The sequence below is a fragment of the Mauremys reevesii genome, linkage group 1 (genome assembly GCF_016161935.1).
Source record: "Mauremys reevesii isolate NIE-2019 linkage group 1, ASM1616193v1, whole genome shotgun sequence".
In the NCBI taxonomy this organism is placed as follows: domain Eukaryota; kingdom Metazoa; phylum Chordata; order Testudines; family Geoemydidae; genus Mauremys; species Mauremys reevesii.
In genome coordinates this window covers 59,045,914-59,059,814 of record NC_052623.1, presented here as the reverse complement: position 1 = coordinate 59,059,814, position 13,901 = coordinate 59,045,914, and the positions used below count along the sequence as shown (strand labels likewise).

The 13,901-nt window shown below is 45.4% G+C and overlaps 1 protein-coding gene across 1 annotated transcript in view; it reads left to right on the top strand.

The window, feature by feature from the left end:
- LHFPL6 (LHFPL tetraspan subfamily member 6) overlaps nt 1-13,901 on the top strand; it is a 210,829-nt gene that overhangs the window by 54,298 nt on the left and 142,630 nt on the right. The gene's annotated exons all lie outside the window — the stretch shown is intronic.

Below are 13,901 nucleotides of genomic sequence, written 5' to 3'. Positions count from 1 at the left end.
TCATCTTACATCTGTGCCATTTGGTAGCTAAGGAAGGAGAAACAACAATCAAATCACAATAAAATAAAGAATAAGTCCTTTCTAAATGTCCCTATATCTAGCCAAACAAACACTGACAAACAATGAACCTCAGTCATGATGCTGCCAGCATATATTTTCAGAGATTCTTTCCACACACTGAAAATCCATGCAAAGCTTAGTAACTGCTAAAAACATATGTCTTATTTGAACTCCACAAAACAAAACAAAGCAATGGTTAAGAGAATATCTCTTGCCTTGATCTCTGCTATAGCTTATACTGATCTTTGCAAAATGAGCTCATACAATTTGAAGAACATGGCCATTTGAAGAAACAACTCCATGTGACGCAAAAGAGAATCCAGCTTCAGCAATGTTCTTAAATTTAAACACAGAGAAGACAAAGTGCATTAATTTGATTTCTCCAGCGCTATCTGCAGAGTAAGGTGTTTCTCAGAGTGAATAAAAGTGGTGTAATCTGGCCCTAAAGCACATAATAAAATGAAACCAATCCTTCTCCCAGGCATACTGTAACTAAAGAACACCTTGCTTTTAAAAATGTCAATTTTTCTATACTGATGGACTAAGTTAAATAATTACCCACCCATAGAGAGATTAAACTCCAGGTGCGTCACAGGATACTTGAAACAGTGGAAACATTTGAAGGGAAATGTGTAAAGTTAGAGCCCAGAGGGTCAGAGCTAATTTGTGCATTGTCAAACTACCCAAAGGCAGCCTGCACATAAATGCCCTATTTTGTGCTTTAGTTTGTCATCACTGCAAAAATTGATTCCTCATTCTGTGAGCTGAATATTTATAGGCAAAGGTTACCTCATGAAAAAGAAGCTGTACTTAGGCAGTTTTTAATCACATGATTTCTGCTGGCAGCAGAACAGGATGAGGAATGTCATGCCTTTTGATTGCAATGTTGTTTGTAAATTAACATTGTATACCTGGCCCCAAATACTCACTCAGAGTTCAAAGCTTTCATCCACAGGCATATAACCAACTACAGAAGTGAGGACTGAACTAGTTGGTATTCAGAGTCTGCTCCACTCATTTAAATGTGTTTGTGAGTGTATGCTTCAGAGAAGTACAAGCCTTTTCTTTTCTGTGCTGATATATTAGACCCTGATCTCGAATGTATTTAACATTATACAAGAACTGATTTCAGTGGAACTACTTACATGTGCAAAGTTAAGCATGTGTGAAAGTGTTTGCAGGATTGGGGCCTCAACCTGGTTAGGGTTACTGCGGACCAAGATTCATTATAGTAGTGCCAGCCAGTGACAAAAGGCTGGCTTTCCTTTAAGCAGAGAGCTGTAACCAAACTTGCAGATGGTGAACCACATTCTGCTCATTGATGACTTACTCTGGCTCTACACAAAGGTAACTGAGAACAGCATTGGTCCATAGTGGTACCAGATTGTTTTTCATAGAGACACTCTTGTCACACTGTTTAAGGGGGTTCAGATTCAGGAGACACATCCTAAATATTGTAAAACTAGCAGAAATAAGGTACTAAAGGAATATGTGTAAGGCTAAGACGTAATAAAAGTGTTATACACCAAAGTGGGCTGACAAGAGACCTGTTTCCTGATGCTAGTTAACTTGATTAAATACAATGCACATGGCAGGGGGTCAATATCCATTCATGCCACCCATTACAGTTACACAAGGGATAACAGATGTTTTTCCCTTAGGGAAAGAATTGAGAAGTATGGTAGGAAAACAGGAAAAATCATTGTAAAATTAAAAATCACCTCTTTATATTACAGTAATATCTAACCATTGCAGTAATATACTGTTTTGAAGCTTTACTGTAGTATCCTTTTAAAAATAAGGGTTCTAGAACACGCTAAAAAAACAGCAGGTATGTTGGGCCCGATAGTTTCCCCTGATCCTTGTCTCTTGTACTTCTGGGAAGTTAAAGAAGTAAATGGTGTCCTGACTTGGGAGGGCTGGCTGCCATTTATTTCATTTGCCCTTTTTTTTTTTCCCTTCCGTTTTTTGCACTGCTGTGAACTACAGTGGGCAGAAGGCCAAAAAAATACCAATATGCAATAAGTCACTGTCGTGTTCCTTCTAGGAAGGTGTTTCAGTTTTCCAGCAAATATAGTAATTTCCTGTTTTAAAGTCAGGCTGGGTCCTCTCAGCTACATGTCTTCCGTCAGTCGGAATATGCTTTTGGAGAGGTGCTGTGTAAACAGATTTAGCTCTTTGGTTAACAGATCTCTTCTGGTAACTCTCTCAGTGGTTCAGTGGTGAACAGTCAGAAAACAATAATTTTCCAGGTCTAACTTAATTCCTGCTGGCTTGGGTAATAACACACCAGGCAAGACACCTAGGTTCAGAGACCTCCAGGAGAGGCTCTTTGCAACTTTTGCTTCTTTGGGCCAGCAGGAGCTGAGGCTATTCTGGATTGGCTGTTTTTATTATTCTTGTCTATTTTTTATAGCACCATAATTATATTTGGCACATTATAGATGTGAAAGCAGACAAGTGGCCAGATTCCCCCCTCCCTTGGGCCTTGGGTAGTTATTTACAGTCTGACTTGTTGGCAGTTTACATCCTTCCACTGCCCTTCCTAAAAGGGCCGGCTCTAGGTTTTTTGCTGCCCCAAGCAAAAAAATGTTGCTGCCCCCCGTCCCAGCCCTGGGCTCCTCACCGCAACCCCCTGCTGCCCCAGCCCTGGGCTCTCCCCCCCCCCTCTGCTGCTCCAGCTCTGGGCTCTCCCCCCCGCACCTGCACCCTCCTTCCACCGCAGCCCTGGGTCACTGGTAACTCGCTCCCAGGGCAGGTCATTCAGCAGGAATTTTGGATGTGCACAGAACGCAGACAGGACTGGTTCCCATATGGTTACAGAACTGCAGTAAAGTGGAACAATTTTCAGCTGGTGTGATTGGAGGATATCTGGATGCATATTATAAGACTGTCCTACATAAATGAGGAAAAGTTGAGATGCCTTTATTATTCTTTTGTTCCACTCTTTCTTTCTATGGGGAATTTGCCAATGCAATATCACTGTCTTCCTTTTAAACAAACAAACAAACAAAAAAAGGCAATGGCTGTTGAAAATAGCAATTCCAGTCCTAATAACCACTGGGAAGCATTTCTTGCTCAATTTTATCCTACTTTTTCTACAGCAAGTTACAGTGGATCAGTATATTTGATTTGGGAGAAATGAAGTAACAGCTGTCCAAATTGAGCTTGAGCACTCCTGAATTTTGAGGTGTTCAAATCTGGAAGGCAGGTGCTGGGGGGGCAGGCTGTGGCTCCGTGCAGGAGCACGGCAGCATGTATGCAGCAGCGTGTCTGGTGCTGCGTGGAGCCAGACACGCTTGTCTGAGTGGCACGGTAAGGGGGCTGTGGGGTTGGAGAAGGGGTAGGGGGTTCCAGGGGAGCAGTCAAGGGACAGGGAGCAGGGGGGGTTGGATCGGGCGGAGGTTCGGGGGGGCAGTCAGGGGCAGGGAGAAAGGGGGGTTAGATGGGTCAGGGTTTTGGGGGGGGCAGTCAGGGGACAGGCAGCGGTTGGATAGGCATGGGAGTCCCAGGGGTTTGTCAGGGGACAGGTAGGGGGTGGGTCCTAGGGAGGAAGTTGGGGGAGGTCTCAGAAGGGGGCTTAGATAGGGGGTGAGATCCTGGGGGGCAGTTAGGGGCAGGGGTCCCGGGAGGGGGTGATCAGGGGACAGGGAGCAGGGGGGGTTGGATGGGTTGGGGTTTCTGTGGGGGGCAGTCAGAGGGAGTGGATGGTGGCAGGGTGGGGCTTCCCTCCCTCCCCGTGGAGTGTCCTATTTTTTGAATGTTAAAATATGGTCTCCCTACCCTTCACAGTGCAGCTCTTCACTCACAGCACGCTGCAGCATGAGGGCCCCCCCTTCCTTTCCAGTTGGTAGTGGCCAAGGGAGTGCTGGGAAATGTAGTTCTTTCCCTGCTCCAGGGTTGGCTCTATAGGCAGGGAGCTAACCAAGGAACTACAGCTCCCAGGGCCCCCTGTTGGTTCTCAGCTCCCGTGCTGGATCCCTGCTGCCCCTGCAAATGGGCTGCCCCAAGCACGTGCTTGCTTTGCTGGTGCCTAGAGCTGCCCCTGCCTTCCTACTTGGCACTCACTGTGCCCAGGAGTAAATGACTGCACAGAGAATTGGGCCCAAAGTGTTCACAAACTAATGGACTGATCCCAAAAGATGCTGAGCACCTGCACCTCCCATTGAAGGCCTCCCTTCACCCCATCCCCAGTTTTAAAGTCAGCAGGAAAGTTCTGTGGACATTCCCTTGTGAAGTTCTTCCCCTCTTACCCCATCATAGGGACAGGCCCCACCATGGGAGAGTATGTGAATCCCACCCACTAACCAAAGGGATCTGCATGAAGCCAGGACCATCCATGCTCTGGCCCCCAGTGCTTTCACCCAGCTTCCTGGTATTTTGGCTCCATTGGAACAGCCCTATCAGGGACTCCCTTGGCTGTGGGAACCCTAGTGCCCTGGCTGTATTCTGGGGCAGTATCTGCTGGAGTATGCTTTGGATGATGTGGATCTCACACCTTGCCAGTCTCTGTCTCCAGCCCTCAGCACAGAACCTGGACAATGAAGAGAAGGCTCACCGGGGCAGGATGGAGGAATGGCCTGTGGGATGACAGGAGGGACAACGTAGCTCCCACTCTGCCTGGGCTGTCCAGACTCTGCTTCCTCCTCCAGCACAGACTTCATAGAGAAAGTGTGCTGGGACTGAAGGGAGCGATGGTGCCACAGAGGCAGCAGAGCCCCCTTTGCTCAGAGTGGGGATCCCTCTGCTAGGAGATAGGCTGCCGGACAGCATTGGACTCTAAATTTTCTTTTAAGTTTTCTTCTAAGAGCATCCCCAAGCTGTGGAAGAAGATGCTGCTTGTGTGTAAGGCAGCAGGAAGGGGATGAGGGAATAGCTTGATAGGAACGAAGAATCATGATTTCCTTGGAAGGATGGTTAACCTCCCTAGGCCAGACCCTTTACGTTAAGTCACTTCTTCATGGAGAAGTAGCCCTGTTGGCATTTGATAGTGGTTAGAATCATGATCAGGTGGTTCAGAGAGTTTCGTATTAATGCCTAGAGCTCCCTACCTCAAAAATAAAGCTGAAATCTAACAGTTCCTCCCCCACCCTATCACATACTGCCAGCTCATAGGGTTGTCCAGGATGGATCATGGGACTCATGCCCCGTTGGTTGGGGCCGAGTGAGCAGTAGTCAGTGGCTCACAGCCTCCTGGCAGGGCAAACAACAGTTAACAGTCTGGGCTCTGACCCCGGGGGGGCCAGAGGAATAAGTAATTGTTAACCCTGAGTCTGCAGACTAGGGCTGACAGCAAGTAACAGCCTAGGCTCTAGCCCTCTGGGCAGGGCAGAACAATGAGCTATCTTTAGCCCAAGCCTCCTGGCTAGGGCAGGCAGCGATATAATAGTCTATAGCAGGGGTAGGCAACCGAAGGCAGCCTGCGAGCTGATTTTCAGTGGCACTCACACTGCCCGGGTCCTGGCCACCAGTCCGGGGGGCTCTGAATTTTAATTTAATTTTAAATGAAGCTTCTTAAACATTTTTAAAACCTTATTTACTTTACACACAACAATAGTTTAGTTATATATTATAGACTTATAGAAAGAGACCTTCTAAAAACGTTCAAATGTATTACTGGCACGCAAAACCTTAAATTAGAGTGAATAAATGAAGACTCGGCACACCACTGCTGAAAGGTTGCTGACCCCTGGTCTATGACAAGGCCTTCTGGTCTAAGGTGAGTAAGCCACTACCCTAGGGGTGGGGTTGGCAGCAGAAGGGCAGAGGGACCTGGGTCCACCCTACCCCACCAGGTTCCAGCCCAGGACCCTAGCAGTGGCGGGTGGTCCTGTCACAGGTCAGTGGGGAAATCACTCTGCCTTGGTTCCTTGCAGCACAACTGAACCGAAGTCTGGTTTCCCTGGGCTACTTTCTACCCCACTTGGTTTGTGTTGCTCCCTTGAGAGGGGGCTCTGTCTTGCTGCCTCACAGTCAGGCAGCGGCTGCTTCAGCCACTCCTCAGCGTCCTCTGTCTCTTCGCTCAGTAGGGCACTGGTTGGCTCAGCTGTTGGTCTGGGGTCCTGCAGCGGTTGCAGTTCCTGAGAAGATGCATCTGCTCCCTCCGGTGGTCCAGCACCAACTGAGTGCCTGGGCTCTCCTCTTACACTTTCTGTCCCACCCCGGTATTTCCAGCGAGGGGGCGGGGTGATTTGGCTCCACTCACCAGGGGGAGGGGTGTGGTCCCTCACTATCCAGTCTGGAGGGAGGCCACTCCGCCTCACTAAACAGCAATACTCATTTTTCAAATGCCCATTCATGAGTGTAGAGCCCAGTTTTCAAAGGTGCTGAGCGCTCTCTGTTCCATGTGAAGTTAAACAAACCCGCAGGTGATCAGCACCTTTGAAAACTGAAACACTGAAATATAGTGTCAACAAACAAGTGGATATTTGTGTACATTAGAGTGAGTCCATGCTCTGAAGTGATCAGCCAAGTTCTTTAAATGGTTCTCACCAGTCTGTCATTGATTCAGGTGACCTGCTTTTCTCACACTTTTTCTGACTCTAGTGCACTCATGTCAAAAAGGATGAATTATGAAATTAAGTTCTGGAAAATCTTATTTGCACAGCAGAAGTTATTTACCCTTCCATTGAATTTCTTGCTCTATTGATACAGTCTTTGATCTTTCCTTCCAGGCGTTTAAAAGCAGCAGTACCACACAGTCTCTGGCAGGTTGGTAGCTGCGGCACTTTGTGAATAATCTACTTTCATGCCAACTTGTTTTAGCTGCCGTGGAGCTCAAGGTCTGAAGATTCTAATTTAAATGGATAATTTTGTGGGGAATACCTTTCCGTTTTAATCTACATTTTAAGCATACATTTTAGCAAATCCATTTCAGCTGCCCGAATTCTTGGCATTGCCACAGAAGCCCAGTGTGTGATTTATCTTTCTTGAGCAACACTTTCCCCAGTGCAGATTTAGTTTTGAAATTCTGCCTGTCACAAGCAGAACAAAAGCAAACACAGCTATCTACACACAGTTAATACTTTACATCCCATTTGTTTTGTGCATTAAATCTGAATGAGCCACTGAATGAATGCCCAGAAACACTTCCATAAACATATCCACCTATGCTATAAAGAATATACTGTAATTATTTAGAAAAATGAAAATGCTGTAGGGTCCAATAGCAGCCAATTAATTTCCCCCCCCAAAGACAGATCATGCATCAAGATCTATTTTTATATCTGATGACACATTATTTCTATACTTTTTTCTTCCTGCATACAACTTTGGACAGTTAAGAACAATCTGAGTTACCATTCCTTTGCTCTAATGTCTTGGCATTGCATGAGTTAACATAGAGTAACTTGCAACTAAGTGCCCTGACAAGAGAGCCAGCCAGGTAAGTGTATTATTCCTACTAGGACAACGAGAGGCTTCATGAATGCTGCCCTTGTAACAATTTTTAATTAACTTAATATCTTCCCTATCTGCAGCGAGAAGCAGGCAACTGTTTCAGTGGGAGTTATTGCCTCTGTGCTTTATCCCTCCCAAAGAACAATCCTGGAGTGGAAAGAGTTTGAAGATGCTCCTTTTAAAGGCATCATGTTGTTAGGAGTTAGGAATGTCAGCTATTCTGGCTCTTTTGCCATTCCCTTTCTACTGTCAGCGTGCGTGTATGCAGCATTACTGATTTACCTTGACAGTTGTCACTCGTTATGTTTCCAGCAATGAAATGTGCAGTGACATGGTGACTTAGCATTTCTGGGTTTTCCGGAGGAGCAAAGGGAATTCACATGTGCGTTGCAGTATGACCCCCTCAGGCTACACTACAGACCTTCCACTGGCACAGCTGTACCATTGCAGCTGCCCCGCTGTAAAGTCTGTGTAGCAGCTCTATGCCAGCGGGAGGAAGCTCTCCTGCCACCATAATGAAACCGCTCCCAACGATCAGTGGTAGGTATGTCGGCGGGAGAGCATCTCCCACTGGCATAGCGCTGTCCATGCCGATACTTTTGTCGATGAAACTTATGTCAGTCAGGGGTATGTTTTTTTCACATCCCTGATTGACAAAAGTTTTACCGACAAAAGTGCTCATGTAGACATAGCCTCATTAGGTATTGCATCTATTCTGGCCGGGTGCTGAAAGAGGAGCTAATTCTGATCTTGCCATCTGCCTTAAATTGTCATAATCCTTCAAAGCCGGAGTCATGTTTTATTTCAGTCAATGTAATTTATGTATTTAATTTGTCAACTTCTGCTGTTTGGAAAACCAGTCCAGAATATTTTTGGGGAGGGATAGCTCAGTGGTTTGAGCACTGGCCTGCTAAACCCACAGTTGTGAGTTCAATCCTTGAGAGGGCCACCTAGGGATCTGGGACAAAATCAGTACTTGGTCCTGCTAGTGAAGGCAGGGGGCTGGACTCAATGACCTTTTGGGATCCCTTCAAGTTCTATGAGATAGGTATATCTCCATATATATTTTAAATAAGAGAAGAACCCACTCCCCCCCAAACAAAGACTCTGAAACGGCAATCTAATCCAGGTGGGAGGACTGTTGTACCTGCATGAATTCCCACTGAAGTCATTCCTAGTGGGACTCAGGATGGTGCAGGAATCCACCCACACCATTCTGAGTGCTGAATTAGACTGCATTAACTCTGCTCATCTGACTATTACGATTAATGATTAATTGTATTACAGTAGCACCCAGAGTCCTGAACTGAGATTGGGGACTCATTGTGCTAAACACTGTACAAACACTAAGACTAACTTGCAGGGCTGGGTCTTGGATATTAAAATTAATAATAAATACTGAACTAAACCTTCTTTACCCCACTGTGCTGTGTCGTAACCTCTTTATCTTGCTGATGTCACTCCTGCCTTTCTTCCCCAGCCTCTTCCTGTTGTCGTGTAACCTGCTTGTTTTACAGTGTCTGAAATGAGTCGGAGGCAGCGATCCCGGGTTGTGAGCTGCAAAATCCAGCTCTAATTATGGCCTGTGCTCTACCCTGGTTCCACCCCCAGCGCTGGCATTGACATCAATGGGAGTTGTCTTCAAAGCTTCTTAAATTAAATCTGCGTGTATCCCTGCTCCTGGAAAGGAGAAGCCTTGACAGAAACAGCTCTCACTGCTGATACCAGCTACAAGCAGTTCAAGTATTCAGTGTATGAAGTGAAACTGGAATCAATCTGTTCTCACCTCAGAGTGTTGTATTGTTTCTGTCTTTGGAAATATGATGGCTTCCAGTGGAGTGGAGCCATATTAGGCAGCACCTACTGTATCTGTACAAATCTAGGGGAGGGAGAAATGAAAGAAGTGCTGGACGTGTCAACAGCTATGAGACAAAGAGTATTTTTATTACTAACAACATCAAGAAAATCTTTACTACACAACAGACAGCACCGCATGTGTCCAAACTGAAAACAACACAGACACAAGGAAGAAACCTTTTATCTACATTAGTTTGTCCCAGGACGAATCCCATTTATTTGTCTTCTTGCTTGCTACTATATTAATGCACCACAGCATTTTCCTCACTTATTGCCTGATCTTATCTGGTGGCTGCTCTTCTGCGCAGGCTATCTGCAGCATGGAAAGCCGGCGACAGGCCGACATGATTTAGGGCTAGAAAGGGGAGATGGGGATTAATGTTCTACAAAAAAAAAAGAAAAAAATCTTCACGTTTGCTCAATGGTCTTGCTGGGATTTTTGTTTGGTGTCTATTCTGTTCAAATATTAATTCTTGTGAGTTTAGCATAAGGTGGAATTCTGGTTCCCTTGTTAGAGCTAGATTCCAGGTCACAAAAGAAGAAACCAAGAAAGGAACTAAATTGTGCGAAACAATGGAATACAATAAAAGGACACTGCAGGGTATTTTTCAACCCCCCTTTTTTTTAAACTCCCTGTTTATAACAACTTCTTGGGAGCTTGAAAACGAAATCCCTCCATCATAGGGACGTGATCCTGCATTTGGCTGAGCACAAAGGGTTTTGCCACAGTATGTTCATGGCCTTGAGTAATAGAATCCTCTGGGCCCAGTCCCACATATCCTTATGCACAGGAGTAGGTCATATGCAAATAATTCCCACTGGGCTATATCCTGGGAGTAAGGACTACTCAGAGTAAAGGTTTGCAGCATCAGGTCTTGTGGACGTAAGGACCATTAGTGGGAGCTGCACACTAGTACAGGGTGCAGAATATTCAGTAGAGATTTGTACTGCAGATATGAGCGCAAAATATTGTCCTGAGTTTGTTTCTCCCTCATCCCCTTTTACACTCGCTTGTTGGTGGATGGTTGCTGATGAAGTAGCTGCGGGCATGATAGTTTTTTAAAATTTATTTTTAACAATGGGATCATTGCTTCTTCTCTTTCCCTCTTCCTCCTCCCAAAATACATGCAAGCAATTATGTGGAATTTAATGTGGTAGGGCAAACTTTGGGACAGTATTTTAAGTAACCTATTGTTCGTGCTAGATAAGTTAGGAATAAATATTTGGGAAGTTGCAAAAAGCTGAGATGCATGTGAGGTAGTAATACAGAAGCCTGAGAGTAGGGGATGAACTGAGAGGCCCAGATAAGTCCTTCCCATCAGAAAATCCATGGCAGGATTGCAGGGGAAGGAAAACAAGCCTCAGTTTCCTCCAGAATTCTTCTGGCAGGGAAGAGCTGGGGGTCTGACAGGGAGGGGTGCCCTTCTTGAAAGAAGCAGAGGATCCTCCCCCCCCCCTAAGCATATGGGTCTCCCAAAATCCACACACCATCTGCATGGGTGCTCTGTTCTTCCAAACTGGCTCTAGGGCCTCCTGATGCCTTGGCTCCTTGTCAACAAACAGGAGTCAGCACAAATGGTCTCAGGCAGTGCGACAATGCACACAATGTAACCATTCCCTCTTGGATCCATTCCTAGCATGACCCTTCTCCTCTGTAGGATTCAGGGACTAGGGGGGATAATGCTCTGGAGAAACTCACTTTCTTTTTCCCATGGGAAACTCTTCCCATGCCTGGATCCTGAAGGAATCCAGCCCCTCCCTGTACAATTATTACAGGTAGTCCCCGAAGAAGACAGAGATAGAAGTTGACATAGACATAGACCATTTGGAAACATTTGCTAATGACCTTCTTGGCCCCAAAGCTAAGTGCTAATTTGCATGATGCATTTCATTTGACATTAGTGTTTACTGTCAGAAATGCTAACTTAAGACGCCAAGAGGTGAAGGCACTGGACATGGCATTGTACGCACAGATATTTAGGAAAGCTGCCCAGGCTCTATTAATAGGGCAAGACACCTAAAAAAACCCAACCCATTAACCCACAACTCTGATTAGAGGTGACATTTTCTTTAATATATTTTTTTAAAGCTTTTAAAGGGAGCAGCACAATACAACTCAGGGGTTCTCTGTTTCTTAAACCCAAGATGTTAACCTCCCTTCCTGCCTCCGTGGATAGTAGATTAATAGATTCATAGGGTATCTCTACATTTCCCGTGGGAGGGAGCCTTCCATCCTGGGTCAAGAGACTTGGGCTCGCAGACCTCGTGCTAGGCCTGTAAAAATAACTGTGTAGACAGCACTTTGAAGTTGGGGCTAGGGCTGGAGCTTGAGCTCTGAAGCCCATCTGCTCCCAGAGCTTCAGAGCCCAAGCTGCAGCACCTACACAGCTATTTGTAGTCCATAGCATGAGCCCCACTAGTCCCAGTTTCTCAACACAGACTGAGCCTTGCTGCCGCGGGCAGCATACACATACCTATGGATTCCAAGGCCAGAAAGGACCATTGTGATCATACAGTCAAGTGACTTTCAACCTTTCCAGACTACTGCACCCCTTTCAGGAGTCTGATTTGTCTTGTGTCCCCCCAAGTTTCATCTCGCTTAAAATCGACTTGCTTACAAAAGCAGACATAAAAATACAAAAGTGTCACAGCACACTGTTACTGAAACATTGCTGATTTTCACCTTTTTACCATATAATTAGAAAATAAATCAATTGGAATATAAATATTGTACTTCCGTTTCAGTGTATCGTATATAGAGCGGTATAAACAGGTCACTGTCTGTATGAAATTTTAGTTTGTACTGACTTTGCTAGTGCTTTTTATGTAACCTGTTGTAAAATTAGGCAAATATGTAGATGAGTTGATATATCCCCTGGAAGACCTCTGTGTACCCCCAGGGGTTCTCATACCCCTAGTTGAGAGCCGCTGATCTAGTCTGATCCCTTGTGTAACACAGCCCATAGGACTTCCCTAAACAATCCATTTGAACCAGAGCATATCCCCTAGAAAAACATTTAATCTTCACTTTGAAATGGCCAGTGATGGAGACTCCACCATGGCCATTGGTAAACTGTTCGAATGGCTAGATAACCGTTGATGTTAAAAGTTGTGTCCTGTTTCTAGCATGAAGTCGTTTAGCTTCAGTTTCCGGCCATTGGATCTTGTTATGCCTTGCTAGACTGAAGAGCCCATTAGCCAATATTTGTTCCCTGTGTAGGTACTTACAGACTGTCATCAAATCTCTCCTTAACCTTCTCTTTGTGCCTAGCAGGATTTTCACAAGTGCCTTAGTATGATGCCTGGTGAGTGTGTGTTACCTTCCTGCTTCCTGTTCCTGGTTCCTGTTTGGTTCCTGCTCCCTGAACTCAGTGTTCCAGTTCCTATTCCTCTGTGCAAGTGTGTGTGCTGCACGTGCATTGTGTGAGATCTGTGCAGCTACATAGGGCCTGCTGCGACATATCTGCTGTTTGGACTTTATGATGATTTGTTCAGACTGCTGCTGTTCTAACTGATTCCTGGTTAGTGCATGTTTTGATTGACAACCCACCTGCGTGTCTTGCTTCATTTTTTGTGTGTGTTTTTGGGATTGTTGTTCTGTGGTGCATCAGAGCGTAACGTTTTGGCAACGAGTGCATCTGTTTTGCAACCCAAGCTGCCTGCACATCCTTTGGCTGTTGACTAGTGATACTTTATTCAGAATTTCCGGAACTTTGTGCAGATCGTGTAATTCTCCCATGCTGCTAGGTTACCCTTGCTGCAGAGCAGCTTAGGTTGTAATGGCTTCAATTTTTATGATGGACTCCCCGAGCCAAAGTCCTCCTGAGCATAATACTATTCTAGACTAGGTGCTAACTAGACTAAAAATCTGGCATAAAGTTGAATGTGGCAAAGTGCAGTTTTGCAAAAGATGCTATAGAGTTTCTAGGGGATTCTCTGTTGGCCAGTGGTGTGAACCTGTCACTTGAACAGCTACAAGCTGTTGCTACTCTACCATTAACCACTGATCATAGCAGTTTACATTCATTCCTTGGCCTAGCTCAGTACATAGGTGGCCGCGTTGTGTCCCATTTTAGTACCCTTGCCAAGCTGCTATGGGGTTTAACCCAGGGCCAAGGACAGTTGATTTGAACTAAAGAGGCAAAGGCTTTTGAAACCCTGTGTCAAGCTCTCTGTCGGATCCAATCTGGTGCTTATTTAGATCCAAGGAAGCCTGTAATGACTCAAACTGATGTGTGCAATCAGGGTCTGGATGCAGTTCTACTCCAGGAGGGATGGCCATTTATGTTTGCGTCCCATACTCTCCCCCCAATGGAAGCAAAGTATTCCCTAACTGATCTAGGGTTCTTGGTGATGGCTTTTGCTATTGTACTCTTCAAAGTCTACTTAGTGGGAAGACACTTTACATTAGAAACTGGTCATTTGCCTATTCTGGGCTTCTTTCATAAGGCCATTGACCTGCTGAGCGTGAGGTTGCAGCGGTGGATTATTCAGTCACAGCAGTATGACTTTAATTTGATATATTGCAAAGAAAGAAGTAATTTACTTGCTGATGCTCTTTTTAGTAACTCTGCTGGGTTGGCACC